General features: G+C 35.2%; 1 protein-coding gene across 5 annotated transcripts in view; it reads right to left on the bottom strand.

Annotated features, from left to right (window-relative positions):
* The window catches only part of LOC120418411 (dual specificity calcium/calmodulin-dependent 3',5'-cyclic nucleotide phosphodiesterase 1A-like), a 673125-nt gene that overhangs the window by 271052 nt on the left and 377796 nt on the right, over positions 1–24277 (bottom strand). The gene's annotated exons all lie outside the window — the stretch shown is intronic.

Here is a 24277-nt window from a genome sequence, read left to right as displayed (position 1 = left end):
CTATCAGAAGTTTACGACTCCGGCTCCGACTTCGACTCCACCTCATACAATTTAGCCGACTCAGACTCCGACTCCGACTCCTATTAGAGTTTTGACGAGTCCGACTCTGACTCCAACTCCAGGTCCCCAAAAAGACCCGACTCCACCGACTCCGGCTCCAACTCCGACTTCGACTCCACAGCCCTGATTATTAGTTCAAAGTTAAAGTGCACTACAAAGTAATAATGTTTGCAAAATATAGAATATTTCACGTTTTACAATTCTCAATAAAAAAGTAGAAACACTCTCGATATAAAGTAACGAGAAAAAATAAACACAATGTTATTTTATGAACCTTTTTGAACTGACTACTAGTTGTTGAGAAACGCAAAGGCAACTGCAAAAACGTATTTGCAAACTATTGGTCTAATTTTCAATAGTTGTGTAAAAAGTATATTTTGCATTACACTTTTTAGGTAAAGATTTTGATTTTTTCCAAACATTGACTATGAAAATGGTTAAAAATGTAATTTGAATTTATTTTAATTTTTATGTTTATCAGTGCAAAGTTTTAAAATAATAATAAAAATAATGACATAAAAATAAATATAATGAGACATTTTTATTCAACAGTCTTACACAAATGCTTTCAAATTTGTAGAACTCATTGCAAACAATTATTTTTTTGATCAAATGGAGTATTTACTTTTAGGACCAACGATCGAAAGAAGTGATAAACCTGTAGATTTTCTCCCTGAATTAATAAGCAGGAGCAAAACAATAACTCAGGTAGAAGAATTTTGTGAAATTTTGGTTGTAGGTAAATTGAGCTTCAAATTTAGTTTTTTGCCCTCAGCCAAAATCCGGGCTTAGGGACACAATCTTTGAATAACATTTTATTTGTTTTTTTTTTGTTTTTTTTTATAGCTAATTATTGATCATGTTCCAAAATTATTAACTTTTCGCGGTGTCTTCAACTATCCAACTATCCCAAATTTGCAAAAAAAAAACACTCAAAAAATTCAATTGGGATAGATTTGACCGGGTTTCATAACAAGGAAAAACATGTATATTTAGACTTTTGGATTGAAACATGAGCAAAACATTAGGATTATAAAGTTGATAAATTAGTTTTGTAGAGAAGTATGTCCCGCAACCAAAAAAATGGTATGGTCCTGATCATTGAAATAATTTATTATCATTTGCTTTAAAAAATGATCTTTATAATAAAGGGATTTTAAATGGCTAATTTAAGTAAAAATAATAAGTTCTTGGTATAATTCAACTCCAACTTACATGGAAACCAGTCTCATATCTAGCAGAGCTATAATTTAAATGCTGACCTGCTATAGTGTCGTTGAAAGTGTAAATTAATGCTAACGTAATTATTCATGTCCTGCCACAACGCTGCACCAGACCATGACTTTGTCTTGTGTCTTGAGTTGACCGTACCTGGCGTCCCGTGAATGTCTTGAGCTGATCGCTTGATTATGGGTCAACAATTCAAGTTTCAAAGTTAGGTTGAAATTTGCGTTAATATACTGAACACGAAAAATTTATCAATTGAATACGAACTCGAATACGAACAAACAAAAAGCAAAAAGTCAACTGATATTGCTAAAATATTGATGCCCTTTCTATTCCACGTGGCATGCGTAACATAGCTTACAAAATCAGCCTATTTGTTATCCCAGGTGTGTATATGTGTGTGAGAGAGAGTGCGGTTTATGCAAATATGCACTGCAATGGCATTTGAACTGTGCCATTTTCCGCATACCAAATGAATAACTGTGCGGAAAAACGACAATATAAACTGAGAGCTCTTCGGAATGGTGGAAATGGTTAAAAAAAATACAATCAAGTTTGAGTGGGAAATGGAGTAGCTTTTGAAATTGTTTGCTTTTTTGTTTTTTTTTGTAACAAATCGAGCTGTTAATGGAATTCGATTCCAGCAGATTAAAAAAAAGTAAACATTTAGAATATGATGATGCAACTATTTGTTTTATTTCCTTTTCAGAACACATCCTTTTCAATCACGACACATCATTGTGGTCACTTACTAATGTCAAGATACACTTTCCAACGTTTATGGCGTGGTACGAAATCTCGCTAGATGAGAACGAATTAAGCCAACAAAAGCTTGCAATATTCTCATCACAAAAAACCTGATTTAAACCCATTATAGTCAGCACTTCTCGTTTCGAGCTCCAACGGGCACACAAAACACACACACACATACAGGGACAGGTACTTGCGCAAAGGTGATACACATACGAACGAGTACGGTTATACTAAAGTGTTTGCACTCGTGAGGAAAAAAAGGAGCTTCTTCTTCTTTGAAAGCCACAGAGAAATCAGCTTTTCAGACGCAAAAAAGAGCAAAGTGAACAAAAAAAAAAGAACGTGTTGGCAGGTTTTCCCCAACAGAAGAAAGTGAAATTCTAATATCGTATAGGAGGAAATACACGTTTTTTTTCAAGGGGGAGAGTTTTTGTTTGAATCCACTTTAAAGTGCAAGAATTTAATGTCTTAAAGAATGTTGTGAATGTTTCTATATTTTCCAGAAAGAAAAAAGGAAGTAAAGTTACACAGTTTTTGTAAAACTGATGAAATTTCAATACTTGTTTTATTAAAGTCCTTAAAAAAGGTCACGTGTTCCCTTTTCCATGACTGGTTTACCCTTTGAAATGGAAATAAGATCTTGTTTGAAGACTTCAAGACTCCCTCTCTTGGATTGTAATTTATGGTCCTTCGGGCATATCTGCCTGGATCATTATAGAATCACCGTTTGTTCTCATCAAAATAGGGTAGTTAAGAAGCAACATTCACATTAAATTTAGTCAGTGGTGCAATCCAACATTCCGTCAGCGGAAAAACCAGTACAATTGTACCTTGCCAAAAGGGTCGTCAACGAAGTTCATGCCACATTACATTTTCCCAGCGGAACTGGTGCTTGAAATACGGTGCAGTACAACTTTGCGAGCATGAATAATACATTTTTCATCTGCTGGTAGCATATTTTGTCCCAGTGAAATAATGATTTGATGGAAAGGTTTGGTACATGTTGAAAAGCATTTATAAATGAAATTCTCTTTCAGAATATTATATTTTTCTCTAAATTTTTGGAAGCTATTTTTCAAGTTATATTTAAATCAGGGTTGCGAATGAGCGAGCGCTCACGGAAGGCTTGCTCGCTCAAGCTGGAGCGTGAGTTTTTATCAGGTAGCTCGTGCTCGCTCACGCTCACCGGAGCATTTTGCGCTCACGTGAGCTGGTGAGCCAAAGTAGGTAGTTGTTTTTTCCTGTTGAAGCATCTGCCTGTTTGAAACGAAGTTTCCAGAACTATCTCAGCACAGGCAGCAAAAACAAACAAGAAAGTGGTCGAACAAACAAAAGTAAGCAATGAAATGGATTTGGTCAGCGAACCGAAATTTACTTTCTATTTAAAATCTAGACATTTTTCGAACAATTAACAAAAAACTAAATTCATAATGTAAACATTCAATGACGTGAAGAGATGCACTGTTTGTTCACAAATCAAATCCATTTTGGACCATATTGTATTGTTGTTATGTACAAAAAAACGACAATTTATGTATATTTTTTTTAAATAATCTTAACAGTTACAATCATCCATGTTCAAAAAATCATATATAACTTGAAATTGAATATTTTCAGAGGTTTGGTTACGGAAGTGTTGAATAAAATCCACTTGTTGGAAAAAGAGTAAACCTTTTTGTGGTGAAAAATATTGATAATTTATTTGATTAGAGTCAAAAGGGTTATTTCAACCATTAGCAATTTTAAGGCTAATATTTAAAAAATAGTACTGTTTCAAAAATGTTACCCTATTTCCTGAAATGTCTGCCAAATAAAGACTAACCTTAAGAAATGATCATCCGTTTCTTATCACTGAATCATTTAAAGATTTAATAAACGCAATAACTTTTTTTAATAGTAGCTCATTCTGACCCGCAATCTGGAAATGTAGTCAAAACACTGATTAGGTACATAAAACAGTTTAATGTTATATTTTAATCAACGAGGTATTTAACATTGAATCGAACTTGCCAAAGCATAAATCCTCTTGAATCAATTCATTGTTTTGTTAGTTTTTCTAATGTTTACAGGCCCTTTTATTTAGGCGTCTATACCCCTCCCCCTCACCTCTCTGCTTCAATAAGGCCTTTAAATTCTAAAATATTTATACATTCAACTGTATGTCTAAAAAATGATTTGACCCTTGCGAATCCAACCTTTTATTTTAAAACATGGTTGATGAAAATAAGCTATTCCAATTCATATATCATAAAATTTGTTCACAAAGTCATATTTCCTCAGCCCTACTGCACCTTAAGCAAAAAATCCATCTAGAATTGAAAAAAAAACTTTCTCAAAAAAGTTAAATGATTAGCGACACGTCCAAAATGAGCGCTCCGTGAGCGAAATATGAGCCCGAGCGCGAGCGTGGAGCAAACGCGAGCTGAAAAAATCGGAGCAATCGTGAGCGCGGGCAAACGTGAGCTAGCTCGTGCAGTGCTCCTCCTCACGAATGAGCGAAAAGTGAGCGCTCACGAGCGCGTGAGGAACGCAACACTGATTTAAACTTTTAATTCTAGCAATTCTTTGGAAATTTTGTAAATCGACTATTCCTTGTTATTTTTATTTGTGTGAAACACTATCCATCAGAGTGACACTAAATAAACCAGCATCAGAGATACCCTGATTCCTCAGGCAAAAATAAGTAACTGTGAAAATTTTGAGCGAAATCGGTTAAGGGTTAAGGGTCGCTTTTCATCGTTGAAGTTGGTGAAAAAATTTTGTCACACAAAATCGTCTTCTTTAAATCGTTAATAACTCGTAAGGATCAACTCGGATCGTTTTGCGGTCTTTAACAAAGTTGTTTGCCATGAAATTTTACATAAGAATCTCGCCACCTTTTGGCGGAAGTTTTTAAGTTTAAAAGTTAAATTTGATGGTGATGTCACGATTTTTTTTCGCTCAAAATTTTTGAGGAAATAGCCTAAAATGTGACAAAAAGACTCAGGAAAAATGCAGGATGGATCTCCTAAAAAATACAAAAATCATTTACTACAACTGTTCTTTTTTGGTAAGGTGGTCTTAACGTCAACATTTTTCAGAATCGATAGTGGGAATCGATTTCCCAGACAATTTTACATAAAAGTCTCCATATTGACCATTGTCCTAAGTCCAATCCTTGGGAAGATACAGCGGTTTTAAAAATAAAATAGGATAGTAAATTAGCTTACGTAAATAATACGACAAGTCAAATTGAAAAACTGTCAAAGAAAAACTTATGGGAAATTGGACGAGCTTTCCGGTAAAAATATTTACGAGACTGAAAAACCATGACGGTCATACAGACATTGCCAAAAACCACCAAAAAACCTATTTTTTCAACATTTTTATTTTTAAAACCTTAGGACAATGAACAATATGGAGACTTTTATGTAAAATTGTCTGGGAAATTGATTCCCACAATCGATTTTGAAAAATTTAGACGTTTAGACCACTTTTCAAAAAAAAAAAAAACAGTTGTAGTAAATGATTTTTGTTTTTTTTTAGGAGAGACATTCCATCCTGCATTTTTCGTGAGTCTTTTTGTAACATTTTAGGCTATTTCCTCAAAAAAAATTGAGCGAAAAAAATCGTGACATCACCATCAAATTTAACTTTTAAACTTAAAAACTGAAAAAATCTCATAGAAGTGGCGTGTATTTTTGTTTCAGTGTATTTTTTTCAGAAAGCCCGTCCAATTTCCTACAAGTTTGTTTTTGACCTCATTTTGATACGATGCAACGGCTTCGAGATACAGTAATTTTTAAATTGCAAAATACAAAAATATTTAAATACCTAACGCTCTTCTCAAATGTTATTTTGGAGTACTATTGGCTCCATATACGCAAAAATGGCTTATATAGGCCTAGGATGACATGTCTACAATGTTTCATTGAAATCGGAGAGGGTCGGGTACAAAAGTACCAAAAAAAAAATCCTGATTTGAGCTGGAATTGCTCTATGGGATTTATATGGGAAAAATCGCGAAAATGTATGGGGAAAACATCGCTTCAGGATTTTGGCAGCAGATGGCGCAGGTCTCACTCAAAATTTCCCAGGTGTGAGATTCTTATAGGATTTCCTACAACTTTGTCCAAGAGTTCAAAAAGATCCGAGGTTTATAGGAAGTAAATAAGAAAATACTTTTTAATAAAAAAAAAAACCAAAAATCAGGATCAACTCGGATCGTTTTGCACTGTTCGACAAAGTTGTAGGAAATTGAATTTCCTACAAGAATTTCACACTTGGACAATTTTGGGCGAGACCCGCGCCACCTGGCAGAAAAATACTGAAACGATGTTTTTCTGCATACATTTTTTTTTATTTTCCGCATATAAACTTCAACGATAAAAAGTGACCCCTGAAGCTTATCGAATTTGGCACAAAATTGGCACAGATAATTATTCTTGCCTAAGGAATCGAATCAGAGGGTATCCTTGATGTCGATTTTTTTAATTGTCACCCTAGTATACATTCTAGTCAATTCTTTAAAAAAAACTTCAATGAACTTAGAATTGTTTGTACACCCAAAGTTAAAGTCCGAGGGGATAGTCCTCCCGAAAAGAAACGTGAGGAAAGTACTATTTTGCGAGAGTATAGACCTCTCGCGTGTTCATTCGTTCATTGAAACAGTTCATTCTATTTAGTGGCTTATGCAGACAAATGACCGCCACTTAGTCACCGAACCATGGTGGCCCATACGGCAAAGGCACGGTTCAGTACGCCAAAGATCTTGGGTTCGAGTCTCGGCGCTGGTACTTTTTTTTGATAGATGAACTTTGGGAAATGAACCCATGAGTAAAGTATTTTCGGTAATTTCAGGATTTATCCTCTCCGTCCGCACACAGTTCCAATTTACTACCGAACAGTGCTCTTTATCCTCTCGTATGCCGATGCCCAGTTCTGGGTGTACAATTTTCATTTTGACATTGCAGTAATCTAATTTGATTTTCCGAAAAATGATGAAGTTTTGGAGCTTTGGTGTCTTCAGAAGAGTTGTTGCAAATGAAAACTAGCATCTTTTGGTTTTGTTGAAAATTAAGGTGGTTGACCGTTAGGATGATTTTGAAAATTTCATTTTTCATTAATATTTTTGGGATTTTTTTGTCTTCTTAAAAGTTGTTGGGCTTGCCAATCCAAGCAACTTTGTCGAAGACACCAACATTTTATCCCGTAATCTACGCCTTCTACGACCAAATTTAGAGAAAACATCTGAGCGAACCTTCAAAAAACAGTTTTTGAAAGTAGGAATTCAGGGGCACTTTTAGAGCTCTAAAAAAAACGTTTTTATTTTTTGACTAATCAATTTGGACTTGGAGGGTAAAAATTTACAGCCATTTTTAGACCAAAAAGATGAAAAATTTGAACTTAAATATCTCGAAAAGGCACAGGCCACATTTGAAGCGCCAGGTTGCATTTGAAAGAGGAGATCTAGGACAATTTATCGCGGTTAACCAAAATCAAACTAACACTGCAATTCATGAGTTTACCAAAATTGTGAAACATTTCACTGAAATATTTCGTAGGCGTTCGAAGCACCGGGTAGGCATAGAAGAAATTTATCTTTCTGATTTCCTTAAATTCTAGCAATTTTTTATACAAAATGTCAATTGTCAAGAGTTCCATTCACTTAACTTTCAGTTCAAATTTGTGCGATTCATAAGCAAAATCGAGTATCCGAAATTCGAATCAAAAATGGTTAGAAAAGACATATCACTTACCCTGTGGTTAATGTTTTTCTGATAGTCAAAAAATCAAATCGCTCTTCAGCATTGCCTTGGCGTTCTCGATTGCGAGATTCCAACTCGAAACTAAGTGTCCGAAGGCTTGATTGTTGAGGCATTTGCAAACCTCTTTTTACACCTTAGCTTCCATCTACCCCAGGATTCGAACTGACGACCTTTGGATTGTTAGTCCAACTGCCTACCAACGACTCCACCGAGGCAGGACCCAGGAAGACGACTCCTACACCTGGACTGAGCTATCGACAGACTTCCCCGTCCGATGGAAGGCGTGGTCAGACAAATCTCGTCTCGAAAAATGCCACCGGGACCGTCTGGGATCGATCCGAAGCCGACTGGGTGAGAGGCAACCACGCTTACCCGTAAATTACGGGTGCGTCGAATCACAGTCTTTAAAATATGGAAAATGTGATGCAAACTTCATTTAATTGAAAAATTATGTTGTTAGTCAAAAACACTGTTTTTTTTTCAAAATTTGGGAATATTACATGAAATAGGGAAAACTGTCACACCTTTTATTTTCTTCAAATTCAGGAATATTTTTTTCTACTCCATTGAATGATCAAAAATTGGTTGAAATTGATATTTGATGACATTTCAGATCGTAAAAAAAGTTGCGTCCTTTCCCAAAAAACCGTAGTACCCCGACAAAATTAAACCGTTTTCACTTATGGATTAGTTACTGCTCCATGCCCCTCCTCCCCGCAATCATTTTTCACCAAAGCATACTTCGAGAACGTGAGCCGGGACCGTGGTGTAGGGGTAAGCGTGATTGCCTCTCACCCAGTCGGCCTGGGTTCGATCCCAGAAGGTCCCGGTGGCAAATTTTGAGACGAGATTTGTCTGATCACGCCTTCCGTCGGATGGGGAAGTAAATGTTGGTCCCGGTCTAACCTAGAGGTGTTAGGTCGTTAGCTCAGTCCAGGTATAGGAGTCGTCTCCCTGGGTCCTGCTTCGGTGGATTCGCTGGTAGGCAGTTGGACTCACAATCCAAAGGTCGTCAGTTAGAATCCCGGGGTGGATGGAAGCTAAGGTGTAAAAAGAGGTTTGCAATTGCCTCAACAATCAAGCCTTCGGACACCTAGTTTCGAGTAGGAATCTCGCAATCGAGAACGCCAAGGCAAAGCTGTAGAGCGAATAATTTGATTTTTGACTTCGAGAACGTGGACGCCTCCAACCAGCTTTGTTAGGAATAAAAAAGGATAAATGATGCTGACAGGATGATGGCCATTGGGATTTTAAATTGCATTTCCCCGACCTCCCCTTAACATCCTGCAATTATCCTGTTGACTGCCTCCTCCTATTACTCTTAAAGGGTGAGGGAAATACTGCCGGGAAAATCTAAAGACCCAGATGTATGCAGCTCGGGATTAGTTTGGTACGGACGCGTCCTACATCGGAGGGGAGACGTGCACCTGTTCCTTCGTGGGAGGGATTGGTCCAGGGAAGTTGTGGATCCCAAGAGGAGATATGGGGGGAAAAGGCATTAGCATAATCCGGCCAATCATGAAATACGTTGATGTTGGTGCTGCTGCTGCTGCTGCAAGTTTATTACTTCAGCCTCCGGGATGCTGTGACTTGGCCAGGAGGTTGGGTTGGCCGAAGGTTGGCGGTTAGCTTGTGGGTTCATGATGGTCTATGGTCAGAGCCGAAGTCGGTCGGTCGGTTGGTTGTGCGGTTCGTTAATCGTGGATTACATAATGGGAGTTGAATACCTTTGTACGCAGGGTGTACACAGAGTGGGATGCAAGTTGGATTACAAGGGGTGAATCGATTATTCAATTGGCTGACGGTAGTTGTATTATTGTTTGTGTTGACATGAAAAGGTACAAATTTTAATTACCAAAACATACTTTTTAGGCAGAATTACTAAAAATGGTACAAAAAATAGTTCGACAAACTGATCTGTCTTGTCCAAAATGCTCGCAAAATGTGCCCTATTTTTCGCTCCCAATTAACCACCATTCGGGCTGATCCCCCAATTAAAACCGTCTTACCTGACCTCATTATCATCATCATCATCACCGTCACTCTGTTTTGCACTAAAGTCAACCGCTTACCTGTAATACAAACAAGAGAAAATAAAAATCAGTTTTCCGAAGGATAATGAACAAGGTGAAGCACTTGATGAGTTTAAGTAGATTGTTTATAAATAAAGCTTAATTATTTGTTCCACGTCAAGCACGGTTCTCACCACCCGTCATGATCAGGATCGGTGGCAACCCCGATTGTTCTGCTGCCTCAGTCAGAGTCTTCGGTTGGAAGGGTATTCGTTTGACGACAAGGTTTTTGAAATGGTTGGTCCAATTTCAGATTGTATAGTATTTTTTCTAACTTCTTAATAATAAATTAACTCTTAAAAATGTAAATCAAACAAGAGTGAAATTTCATGAAAACAGCTCATTTTATCAAAAAACCAGACCTTGCCACTACATCAACCTTGGTGAAAAACCACAAGCTTTCCACCACTCGAGCGTTTTCCATCGCGCTGTGACGGGTTAAAGCTCCCCCTCATTAACTATGAAAGAGCTTTAATCCTATTACTCTTCCCCGCCGAAGCGCATTGTTTTCATCCGAGATTCGCCATTTTCTCCAGTTTTCCCCCCGTTTTCCTTCCAACGCATAGCGCGCCTCAGCATTATTATTTGCCGAGGCTATTAAGGGGACGAAACTTTTCCCGAGACTCGTTCCCATCATCATTATCATCAACACCATCATTAACCCTCGCACCACCCCCCGCCACAACTGATGGGTATAGCTTCCACCACATCAACATAGTTTGGTCATAAACTATGGCAAAGTGAGTGAAGTGAGAAACGTACACACACAAACACAACCCAGCCCAGACCAGATGATGCAATAAAAGTGACGACAAAGTTCTGCGGTTCATCACCATCAGCGCGGTGCGGTTCATCACTTCACTTGTAAGGACGTTCCACGGTGAGAGTGATGTATTTTTTACACTCGAGTGAGTCTATTGAGTCATTTGTGTGCGCACTGTGGTTCGCGTGCCCGGATTTGCATAATGTGACACAGTGGATTAATGAATAAAAATAAATTTATCTTAAATACATTTGAATTGATAATAAAATGAGATACATCTATTAGACAATCACCGCTGTCTGGCATCGTGACCTCTGTTTAATCAAAGAAAAAAACAAGAAAAAATCAAATCAAGCTTTCCCCCCAGTTGAACCCCATCTGACTGGGCAAAGCTCCAATCCGATCCGACTCCACATCGAGGGAAAACTCCATCCAGACCCACCGAAAGGGGTTGTTGTGCTATCGAGCGGAAAAGTAACTTGGCTGGTGCCCAGCACGGCCCACGACCTCTCTCGCGTCCAAATGTGTCCCTTTCTGGACCACGAAACATCCCTATAGCCTTCGCGTTGCAGCTGTGCAACTGTGAGCAGATTTCAAAACTAAAGCTGGGAAATCATGTGTCCTTCAGCGGGGATTTCCCATGCCAAAAGTTTATATTTTGAATCAGCACTGAGAGATTTTCACAAAAAAAAATCAGCAAAAATATGAAAAACAACACTGATGATAAAACCCGTTTTTTTACATCTCTTAAAACATTACTTTCATAATTTCAAAATAACATTTAACATTTCAAAAGGGCTTAACATTTATTATTTTGCCTTTTGAAATATTATTCACGATTTTGAAAAAATCCGGGACCGTGGTGTAGCGTGGTTGCCTCTCACCCAGTCGGCTTCGGTTCGATCCCAGACGGTCCCGGTGGCATGTTTCGAGACGTGATTTGTCTGATCACGCCTTCCATTGGACGGGGAAGTCTAACCTAGAGGGTTAGGTCGTTAGCTCAGTCCAGGTGTAGGAGTCGTCTCCCTGGGTCCTGCCTCGGTGGGGTCGTTGGTAGGCAGTTGGACTAACAATCCAAAGGTCGTCAGTTCGAATCCCGAGGTGGATGGAAGTTTAAGTGTAAAAAGAGGTTTGCAATTGCCTCAACAATCAAGCCTTTGGACACCTAGCTTCGAGTAGGAATCTCGCAATCGAGAACGCCAAGGCAATGCTGTAGAGCGAATAATTTGGTTTGATTTTTGATTTTGAAAAAATAAGAACTTATTTTTATAAGGATGTACGAAATTTTCACAATGGGTTTAGCAAAGAGTAATGAGTATTAATATTGAGTATTATTCCTTTTTCTCTAGTTTAATAATAAATACCGTAAACCGGGGTGACTTTGATAGGATTTCAATTTGTATTTGGAATATTTTCCAACATGTAAGGTTTTCCTCAAGATTATTATTTTTAACACATGTAGGCCAAAAAAAGTTTTTTCAATGGTGTTTAGAAAAATAGTTGCATTATTAAGTTTTAGTTTAAATTCCACTCGCTCTTAACTCCATCCAATTTGTTGATTTTCACTATACAAACATCTAATTTTGCACAACATTTGATAAAAACTTGCTTGCTCACTTCTTATTTAGCTATTTATCATTCGTTTTCAGTTGAAAACGCTTTAAATGAGCTGTAAGCGAATGTCAAAGTGCTAAAATGACAGCATTAGAGGCACGCTGGAATTAGATGCTGTTCCCCTAGTTTTTCTTGTTGAAATAATATTGAGGATGTTAAAACTTTATTTGTACGTTCAATGTACCATCAAAAAAGTAGCTGATATAGTTTTTAAGAAAAAAAAATCAATGTTTATATTTAGTAAACTAAGTTTATAAGCTTTTTAACAAAATTCATATAAATTTTAGGAAAACTTTTTTAAAAGTCGGAATTTTGCCTGAAATTATCGATTTAAATTGCATTTTATACTGAATTCAGAACACAAATCACAAGTTTTCACAATTTACATGAAGTTTGTTCAACTGAAATTGCCAATAAATTTGGAGATTTTTTTATTTGCGTTCCAAAAAAACATATTATTTATTACTTGAGCAATTCTCTACCAAAACCGGAAATGGATTTTATTTGTATTTTTTGATTTGGCTCAAACTTTGTGGGGGCCTTCCCTATACCCAAATATGCTATTTTGTGTCATTGGTTCACCCATACAAGTCTCCATACGAGCAATTCTCTGAGTTTTCGGTCATTCGATTTTTTTTGTATTTTTTAATCCGGCTGAAACTTTTTTGGTGCCTTCGGTATGCCCAAAGAAGCCAATTTGCATCATTAGTTTGTCCATATAATTTTCAATACAAATTTGGCAGCTGTCCATACAAAAATGATATGTGAAAATTCAAAAATCTGTATCATTTGAAGGAATTTTTTGATCGAGTTGGTGTCTTCGACAAAGTTGTAGGTATGGATATGGACTACACTGAAAAAAAATGATACACGTTAAAAAAATTTTTGGTGATTTTTTATTTAACTTTTTGTCACTAAAACTTGATTTGCAAAAAAACACTATTTTTAATTTTTTTTATTTTTTGATATGTTTTAGAGGACATAAAATGTCAGAAATTTCCAGAATGGGCAAAAAATTTTTTGACCGAGTTATGATTTTTTGAATCAATACTGATTTTTTCAAAAAATTGAAATATCGGTCGCAAAAATTTTTAAACTTCATTTTTCGATGTAAAATCGAATTTGCAATCAAAAAGTACACTAGTGATTTTTTGATAAAGAGCACTGTTTTCAAGTTATAGCCATTTTTAGGTAACTTTTTTGAAAATAGTCGCAGTTTTTCATTTTTTAAAATTAGTGCCCATGTTTGCCCACCTTTGAAAAAAATATTTTTGAAAAGCTGAGAAAATTCTCTATATTTTGCTTTATTGAACTTTGTTGATGCGACCCATAGTTGCTGAGATATTGCTATGCAAAGGCTAAAAAACAGGAAAATTGATGTTTTCTAAGTCTCACCCAAACAACCCACCATTTTCTAATGTCGATATCTTAGCAACTATAGGTCCGATTTACAATGTTAAAACATTAAACATTCGTGAAATTTTCCGATCTTTTCGAAAAAAAATATTTTCAAAAATTTAAAATCAAGACTAACATTTTAAACGGGCCAAACATTCAATATTACGGAAATATTAGCTGAGGGGCTCTTCTTTCATAAAGTATTTTTAAATTACAAAAACTGGAAAAATCGAAAAAAATCACACCACAAAAGCCTATAACTTGAAAACGGTGCACTTGATGAAAAAGGTGTGAAATAATTTTCAATTGCAACAATCTTGATTTTCATCTGAAAATAAATTTTGAATTTTTTTTTGACAATATTTTACATTACAGTTTTTGCTACATCATAAACCCTAGCACAAAAAATGTCTTATATGGAAAAACTATTGATACAAAAGCTTAATTCGAACCGAAAAATAAAAAATTAAAATCTTTAACAAATTGCGAAATTCTAGAAAATTTCTTTTTCTTTATTTTCGGTTTTAGAAAGCCCAATATTTTTTGCCCAAGATATACAAAGATTGGCATTTAAAAAAAGAAAAAAAAATACACTATTGCCCTAAAATGATTCAGATTCAAAAACGATGCTCTAATCCATAATCAACAAAATAACATTCACGATGGTTAATAAAATCTATCACTTAGTGTTTTTTCTTAAACATTTATTCCCTAATTAAAAAAATTTCCCGAAATAAAAACGTCGTTTAGCACTGTAGCTTCAAAATTGGCACTTTTGATAAACAAAAAAACATGATAAAAAAGTCAACGCTGGAAAAGTTTTTTCTTTAAGTTCTTATCAACACTTATAACATTGCCGAACATTCCAAATCGATGTAAGGACTGCGTCCAAGCTTGTATGAAAATTTATATGAAAAAAATGAAGTAAAAATCGCGATTTTTTTTAGAAATGCTAGAAAAGATTTGGGATTTTGTGTTGTGGGTTTAGGAAAAGCATCTTATTAAAATCTTAACTTAATATAAATTAAAGACAACGTTGAGATTGATTTTGATTAAAAACTGATGAGATTTTTGAAGAAAATCATTGGAAACAATCAATTAAGCTTCAACACAAGTCATGTGGTATAAAGTTTCCAGAGGATCCTCTTTTTAAAAATAAAACAAATGGACTAGAGCTGAGAGCAGTTTTGTACTAAACCGGTAAAGTTTAATTTTAAAATTCGTTAAGCGATGAATGAAATCAATATTATAATTTATTAACTAACAAGAATTTACATAATTGACAACGCATGCTGATTTCGAGGGAAAGTATAAACTTTACGAGAGATACAAAAATGCACATGATATTACAATATAGTTTTCTTTGAGATGTCCCTAATACAACTCTGCATACATAGTTAGGTATCATTAATATCAAATTGCAAAACCGTATAGTAATCACTTTGACCAAATCTCACCAGCACTTATGGTAGTTGTTGGCTTTTTCAGTTTAGCCGGTTTTCCACGAAGGTAAGTTTTTACAAGTTTATCATTTGAAGAATTTATTTAATAAATTTGATAATATACATGGAACTAGTGAACTCACTCGAAACACACTGAACCGTCCTCGTATCGTCTGCACTAGAAGGCGAATCAGCTGATGCAAGGAGCTCCCACTCATTGGGCAACGTGATAAAATCGTTTCCAGCAGTTTCCCAGCTGCGAGGTACGTTCGTTGAGCTCCTGATGCAGATGGAATTTCTGAATTTAATTTCGAGTCGGGGACGCTAGAAATAAACGACAACGCTCAGACGGCGACGACGCCGTTTATCTTCAGGTCTGACATCTAAATGCTAAGCATGGAATGTTCAATATTGAAAGGATGTAAATTAGAGGCGGGGGTTGGTTGGTTGGTGTTTGGTGTAAATAACATTCCGGAAATTCCTTCTCTCGGAAGGACACCCAGCTAGTAGCTGCTGGTTCGACATGCCAACTTCCATTTTACGATGTGGTCATCAAATTTTGTTCGTGCATTGCAATCGAGAACTGGTGAAGAACTGCACACCATTTGTGGGTGTTTCCTTTTTATTTTTTATTGATGGTTGTTGCTCGGTCAAGAACATGAGAAATGATTGCCGGAAGGTTCGTGCTAGCTGGTAAATATGGGATGATTTACTGCAGTTGTGTCGTGCTGGAGTGGCAAACTGGGAAACATGATTATTTAGTGGTAATTTGAGTTTTCTCGTTTATTACGTGCAGCCAATCACTCTTGGAATGATTGCGAGCTGGGAAAAACGACAGTTGTTTTGGAGCTTTTGGTAGAGTGTCGACATGGAGTTCATCCCAAAACTTCATCAAAATCGAACATATATAAAGAGAAAAATAACCTTCCAGAACCCAATTTAGGGAGTGAAAAAAAATTCAATAAGCTAATCTCAAATCTTCTCCCCAAAGTCCGTCCTAATTTCCTCCCAAAAAAAAAGGTCCATCAATGTCTCACAAACCAACCAACACGAAAAAAGGGTTGACAATCTCCTTCTTTCGGGTGACACCCCCATGGGAGCTCCCAAAGAAAACGTACCGTCGTATGTGCATACACATTAGGGTAGTGAATGGCAAACATTTGCCCACCCATTCGGGCTCTGTCCCTCCGTCCTGTCAAGGGTTTAATTGATGAGCTCAGACTGAAAGCTGAAAGCCAATAGAGAAAGCAGATGATTGTTATCGTTTTCCACTCGAAACGGACGTGGCAAAGTTGTATCATCTGAGGTAATGGTTAGATTTCATCTGATTGAAAGTGTCTCCATATCGAATGAGGAGTAGACTGGTTCACGTTCTACAAGCTTGTTTGATGATCGAAATCGCACAACCCTCTTCGATTTGCGTGAAACTTTGTCTTAAGGGGTTTTGGTCCCCGATCACGAATCCAAGGTCCATTTTTCAATATTTCGTAACGAAGGGGAGGTACAACCACATTCATATTTGAACATTCGAAAAAAAAGGTGATTTATGGACGCCCAATTTTATAGCATTCTCAAAATTAAGCAAAAATAACGTAATTTCCGTACAAAAAAAAAAAAAAAAATAGAACCTATGCCATTTTCGTTACTCAACTGTAAAAAATCGTGAAACAGATCATTCGAGGAGAAATCTAATGTTCTTTTCGAATCTGCATTTACTCAAATGAACAGAAAAAAATTATGGTAACATTGCATCTGGACAGGGATACATCTTTTAAGTCACCTCATACCTCTGACTCTGACATACCTCTGAAAATGTGTAATTTTACCTCTATTCTGGTGTAATGTCGCTTATTCAGTATGAATTGAGGTAAAATTACATCATAAAAGAGGTTATATTCAACCTTCTAAAATTACACCTTTCAAATTTACATATTTTTTTGCTGTGTGGGTCATTCGCACATTTAAAACAAAAAATACCCTTTTGAAAAAAGGTGTTTTTTGTAGCACTCCAAAGCTATCCGAATTTCTACAAAATTTGTAGTACATTGTAGCACTGTACAAATAAATTAAAAAATGTAATTTTTGCTCAAAACGAATTGTTGCAGATTTGAAAAGAATATGAAAATTCCTATGCAATGAGATGTGTCCCAACTTTTACAGTGGAGTAACGGAAAATGACAGCAATTTGTAAACTATTATTTATCTTTTTTTTGTATTGAAAAAAAGAAACAGTTTTTATTCAAGTTGATTAAAGATTCTCATTAATTCCTTCTAATAACACTTAAATCATGCGAATGATTGAGTCGAACTGCATTTTGTTTTGAGAATTTTATTATTGATCTTATTTTTTTAATTTGAACCTTTTGTCTTTTTTTATTTTTTCAACTTAGTTGGTTTACAAAAAAATCAGAATGCATTTACTGAATTCTATGTTTATAAAAAAAGTGTAAACAATCGTTTTTCTTTAAATTTTGAAAATGGAATCAAAAACACAGCTTTAAAATAAATCAAAACAAATTGTAAATTCAAACTCTGTCATCGAGCAATTCCAGCGTAAAACAGGATTTTTAGGTACTTTTTTCTCGACCCTCTCCGATTTCAATGAAACTTTGTAGACATGTTATCCTACGCTAATTTGTGTGTATATGGAGCCAGTTTCACTCGATAATGACATTTGAGAAGGGCGTAAGTGTTTTAAATATCTTTGCATTTCGTAATTTAAATATCGCTGTATCTCAAAGCCGTTGTAACGTATCAAAAAGTGGTCAGAGAAAAATACACCGAAAGAAAAAAAAACATGCCACTTTTATGAGATTTTTTTGATTTTTATGTTTAACAGTCAAATTTTAAGGAGAGCCCACGTTTTTTTTTCGTTAAAAATTTTTTGTGAAAATAAGATGGCGCAAATCTCCTAAAAAATACAAAATCATTTACAAAAAACGCTTTTTGAAAAGTGTTCTAAACGTAAAAAACTACATATCACAATACAAGAATAGATTTTCCAGATAATTTTACATAATGTCTCCATATTAACCACTGTCCCAATTTTAATCCTTGTGAAGGTTTTAAAAATAAAAATGTAGAAAACTAGGTTTTTTTTATGGTTTTTGGCAATATCTATATGACCGACTTGATTTTTCAGTCTCGAAAATATTTTTACCGGAAAGCTCGTCCAATTTCCCGTAAGATTGTCTTTGAACACTAAACGTCTTTTTTCGATATGTTGTCTCAAGATTCAGAATTGGCAAACAGTGTTATGGTCAAAACTGATTTGATATACAAAAAAAAGAAAATACCTTTTGTATATATACTAAAAAGTTCACAATCAATGCAGAAAATTTAAAATATAGTTGGTGTTAATCAAGTTATATTGCCTCGAGTATTTTTTCGGAGAGCTTGCAAAGACAAATTCCCAAAACCTTAACTAAAAATATTTTTACAAAGAGCAGTTCTCTACGAAATCGGTCTTTTTTATTCAATTTTAGTTTTTGTATTTTTTAATCCGACTGAAACTTTTTTGGTGCCTTCGGTATGCCTAAAGAAGCCATTTTGCATCATTAGTTTGTCCATATCATTTTCCATACAAATTTGGCAGCTGTCCATACAAAAATTATGTATGGAAATTCAAAAATCTGTATCTTTTGAAGGAATTTTTTGATCGATTTGGTGTCTTCGGCAAAGTTGTAGGTACAGACTACACTGAAAAAAAAATGATACACTGTAAAAAAAATTGATGATTTTTTTATTTAACTTTTTATCACTAATACTTGATTTGCAGAAAAACAATATTTTTATTTTTTTTTTATTTTTTGATATGTTTTAGAGGACATAAAATGCCAACTTTTCAGAAATTCCCAGGTGGTGCAAAAAATCTTTGACCGAGTTATGATTTTTTTAATCAATACTGATTTTTTCAAAAAATCGAAATATTAATCGCAAAAAAATTTCAACTTCATTTTTCGAAGTAAAATCAAATTTGCAATCAAAAAGTATTTTAATGAAATTTTGATAAAGTGCACCGTTTTCAAGTTATAGCCATTTTTAGGTAACTTTTTAAAAAATTGTCGCAGTTTTTCATTTTTTTTAAATAGTGCACATGTTTGCACACTTTTGGAAAAAATATTTTTGAAAAGCTGAGAAAATTATATTTTCAAAATTTTCAAATCAAGACTCACATTTCAAAAGGGCCAAACATTCAATATTATGCCCTTTTAAAATGTTAGTCTTGGTTTAAAAATTTTGAAAAAAATGTTTTCGAAAAGATCGGAAAATTTCACAAATGTTTAATTTATTAACATTGAAAGTCGGACCATTACTTGCTGAGATCTCGACAATAAAAAATGGTGGGTTGTTTGGGTGAGACTTAGAAAACATCAATTTTCCTGTTTTTAAACCTTTGCATTGCAATATCTCAGCAACTAAAGGTCGTATCAACAAAGTACGAAGAAGCAAAATATAGAGAATTTTCTCAGCTTTTCAAAAATATTTTTTCAAAAGTGTGCAAACATGTGCACTATTTAAAAAAATGAAAAAACTGCGACTTTTTTCAAAAAAGTTACCTAAATATGGATTTATCTTGAAAACGATGCACTTTATCAAAATTTCGCTAGAGTACTTTTTGATTGCAAATTTGATTTTACATCGAAAAATGAAGTTAAAATTTTTTTGAGACCGATATTTCGGTTTTTTGAAAAAATCAGTATTGATTAAAAAATTCATAACTCGGTCAAAGATTTTTTGCACAACCTGGAAATTTCTGAAAAATTGGCATTTTATGTCCTCGAAAACAAATCAAAAAATAAAAAAAAAAATTAAAAATAGTGTTTTTTTGCAAATCAAGTTTTAGTGATAAAAAGTTGAATAAAAAAATCACCAATTTTTTTTACAGTGTATCATTTTTTTCAGTGTAGTCTGTATCCATACCTACAACTTTGCCGAAGACACCAAATCGATCAAAAAATTCCTGCAAAAGATACAGATTTTTGAATTTTCATACATCATTTTTGTATGGACAGCTGCCAAATTTGCATGGAAAATTTTATGGACAAACTAATCATGTAAAATGGCTTCTTTAGGCATACCGAAGGCACCAAAAAAGTTTCAGTCGGATTAAAAAATACAAAAAAAATCTAATGACCGAAATCCTAGAGAACTGCTCCATATTTTTTTTATATTTATAATTTTAAAGGTATAATCTATTCGATATTCTAGTTTTTGACTCAATATCCCTTTTTAAAAATAAATTTTAATTATGTTCGCATTGTTTATGTTTTGTTTTTTATTTGTGATTTTTGGCCGTTTCTTTCCCAGAGAGCCCTCTAGAAAGTATGTATTTTTTATTAAAATAAATCATTAGCTATACTCCCCATTGAAACTTTGTTGTCAAATATGTTTTATGTTGTTTGTTATGAAACAGTTATGCAGTGGTATTTACTCTATTTTCACGAAAATCTAATATAAAAAGTTTGTTTTTAGAACATACCCGGGCAGACGGTAATAACAAAATTCATGCCATTTCAATAACATATACTGTTAAAATAACAGAAAGTGTTATGGAATCTTCTTGAAAAGTCAATTTTTGCATAAGGGTTTCATAACAGTTTATGTTATCATAACAAAATTTGTTATTGGTCTGATATTGGTTGTAAGCCAAAACAACTTTGGAATAACATTTTTTGTTATGGAAGAATAACTCCAACTGTTATTGGGATGATCGGATTAGTTGTTAAAATAACAAAAAATAATAACAAAGATTTGTTCGAAAAATAACTGAAACTGTTATTAGTCTGTTATTACAATAACAATCCAATAACAAAAAAATCATAACGACGAATAACAAATCTTGTTATAAATAACATAAAATGTTATTGACCCAGTATTTTCAAATATCAAAAAATGTTATTCCCACGTTATTTCCGTCTGCTCGGGTAGTGGTAGAGGTTTGCGTTCATGATCATTAAGTCCTAAAACTATCGTAATCGTATGTCTCCAGTTTAGGATCTTTTTCAATATTTGGGAAATGGAGTTAATCAAAAATTGATCATTTCATATCATTTCAAGTGTACCGTAAGTCGAGATGATTTTGATGATATTTTAAATTATTTTTTAGTACTACAGTCGACTCTCTGGTTGTCAATATCCAAGGGACCGTCGAGGAAGAGAATCATCAGTTTACAGAACGATGAAAAATGAAGACTCGATTGAACATATTTTTTTTCTTGATACCCAGCTATGGGAGAGAATCATGGCAACGTCCATCAAACAAAAACAAACTAATGTCAAATACCCTTCAAAGCTTCGTTTCGCTAAGAAAAATGTCTATGCAAGCCATGAGAAAGTGAAATTATTGACAACCGGAAGAGATTTTAAAAGCAAACAGAATCCAAGGGACCGTCGAGGAAGAGATCCTTCAAGCAAGGGAAAATATCGAGGAATGAAGATAATTGAAGTATGCAGATTGAAGGGACTGAAGAATTCATCGATAGCTGGAGAATTATTGATGTCGAGAAGATCGACAGCCAGAGAGTCGACTGTATTATGCCTCTTTGATCTCCTGGACATTTATTTGAAAATTCATCATATCATCCCTGTCTACGATCACTCTGGCAATAGTCCTAAGCATTAGCTACAAATCAGCCGAAGAAACCAATTAGAAAACTCCATTCTTAGTAACAAAGTCATATGTGCATTTTGGGCCAGTTGAGTTAAGAACGCCATTTTGTGCAGCTCTCAATACCTCACATTTTGTCCTTCACAAATCTCCAAAATTCAATTTCAATCCTGAGATATTTAATTAAAACCCAAAAAAACTCCGTGCATTGTTGTCACTCTTAGTATGACGGAAGCAGGGATGCCAGGTCGGGAATTTGAAAAGTCTGGACTACTGCGTGAAAAAAGTCTGTGCATGTCTGTGCACATACTTTGACCTAAACTCGACCATCAACCAGGGATGCCACATGATTTTTAAAAATGTCTGTGAAAAAGTCTGTGTATGTCTGTGTCTTTGTCTAAAATTCAAATAAATCAATTTACAGTCATAGAAATCTATCAAAAATTGTGTTTTTAAGCATTTGAAGACTAACGAAATAAGTTTCGATTGATATTTTAACAAAATAACAATTTAATGAAGTTTTTAAAAAGTCTGTGTACCTCAAAAAATGTCTGACACGAGCTCAAATGTCTGTGAAACACAGACAAATCTGTGTATCTGGCATCCCTGGACGGAAGTTTCTATCTTGTCTTGCTATCTTGATACACCCTGAAAATTGCTGCAGGTGCGACAACTGGCCAAAGGGATTTCAGCTCAGAACACGTTTGACACACGTACATGCCCGACTACTGTTAACAATTTTAATTATAACTCGGGACCAATTTCAACCAAACTTCTAAAAATGCACAGAACGATAAACCAAACAAAACGTGTTTGTTATTGTTTATATTGCATTATTTAGTTTTTGTTTACTCAGAGTTAAACATTAAAACTAATTTTTTCTCGGAACGTCTAAAAGCGCATTACGTTAGCACGACAGCGTCAAGATGGTCTATAATAGGAAAAGGAGTTCTAATATCTATTTATTCAGCTTGAAATTGTTTCAAATAACAGTGTAAAACTTTCCGAGAAACAAACCACAATAAATCATTAGACAACACCTGACGGACAAAGTGGTTTGCCACGTTCCTCTCTCCTGCCTTAAAACCACAAGGAGTTCCCTTCAATCTCCAGCAGAGTGTCGTGCAGCTTCCCAAACAAAACTCTTCCCTGAAAGCTGCTAGAATTGCAGTGCAAGACTCCACAAATATCACGTAGCTGCTCAGCTGGAGTGTCTGACACCCGCAGCTAGTGGGGAACTGGGGAGAGAAAAACCGGTCAGCTAAATGTAATTTGCTTTGGTTTCGCTTTCTGCTGTATCTGATTACTGGGAAAACATTCCTCGATTGGACATTTGAGCGCCGGGAGGGAAGAAAGTCGAAAAGCTCCTCTGACAAGACAGACAGGGGGAAGCTTTTTGGTTTTTCCATTTTCTACCCACTACTGGTTGGCGAGCTATTCGACAGTGAATGTGCGTAGGTGGGTTTTGAAACAAAAGAAGGATTTGCCATTCAGTGTTTGGCTATTGGAAAAAAAGGAGAAAGTTATTTGAGGGAGGGGTGAAAATCGATTCTACAAATTTGGGTCTTGAATTTTTAAACTCTAATAATGCTTTAAAAAATTCTTTCATATCAAAATTAAATTATCTCGTAACCTTCTCTTGATTTATTCAAATGTGATATTTACAGTTTGATTTCAATTTGCCGCTCCCACAATTAATCAAATTGATTCACTGAAACGGCAATAATTGCCCCCTGGAGGGATTTTGTTTACATCGCTTAAGGCAAAATATTTGTGTTGATTTCCCCCAGTTGAAACTGTGCCTCTGCGTGCAAATGCCACCAGAAGGGTTCAGCTGGGAAAATTTGATTTGTCTATTTAATAGTTGCTCTCCTCTCCGTTGAAAAATTGGAGGTCGAACTATTTTTAGCACCCATTTCCAATTGAATAAACAGTCATTTCCGGGCGAAAAACAGTTGCTGAGCGATTTCAAGGTGAGTCTAGCAGAATCTAGCCATCGACATTTGGAGAAAACAGAGTTAATTAACTAAACGAGCCAAGATTGTGAACTTAGGTTCGAGGAAAATTGTCTTCAATTTCCCAGAAGGATGAAGTCGTCATTAAGGGGTGACTAAGGCTTGCCCGCTTTTCCACACCTTATGTGGGAGATTCTGTTGGCAGCAAGTCCCCTCAACAAGTGGTAACTATTTACGGTGCTCACACGTAAATTTCCGTAATTTCATTTAGTAGAGTGCTAATTAAATCTGGGCTCGTTTCTGCCACCAGGTTTTCTACGTGAGAGCGGTGTGACGGTGCTGACGAGGACTATGATGTGGGCTTTATTTTGATTTCATCAGCTTAAATTGCCTACATGGATTAAATTTAATTCACTGTGAGCCGTAATTAGCTTTAAACGAGATTAATCAATCTGGCAACCTTAATAGTTATTAAGCTCATCATAATCCTTTGATGTCGCGTCAATCCAGAAGAAATCAGATAATTTAAATTATACATATTAATTTCAACCAAGTGTACTGAACCTCCAAAGTCAACCGCTTACTCTGCTGTGCATAATTTTCCCCATCCCAGATCTGAGTATCATGCTGTTGCGC

The sequence above is a fragment of the Culex pipiens genome, chromosome 2 (assembly GCF_016801865.2).
Source record: "Culex pipiens pallens isolate TS chromosome 2, TS_CPP_V2, whole genome shotgun sequence".
Taxonomy (NCBI): domain Eukaryota; kingdom Metazoa; phylum Arthropoda; class Insecta; order Diptera; family Culicidae; genus Culex; species Culex pipiens.
This window is presented reverse-complemented; position numbering and strand designations above follow the sequence as displayed.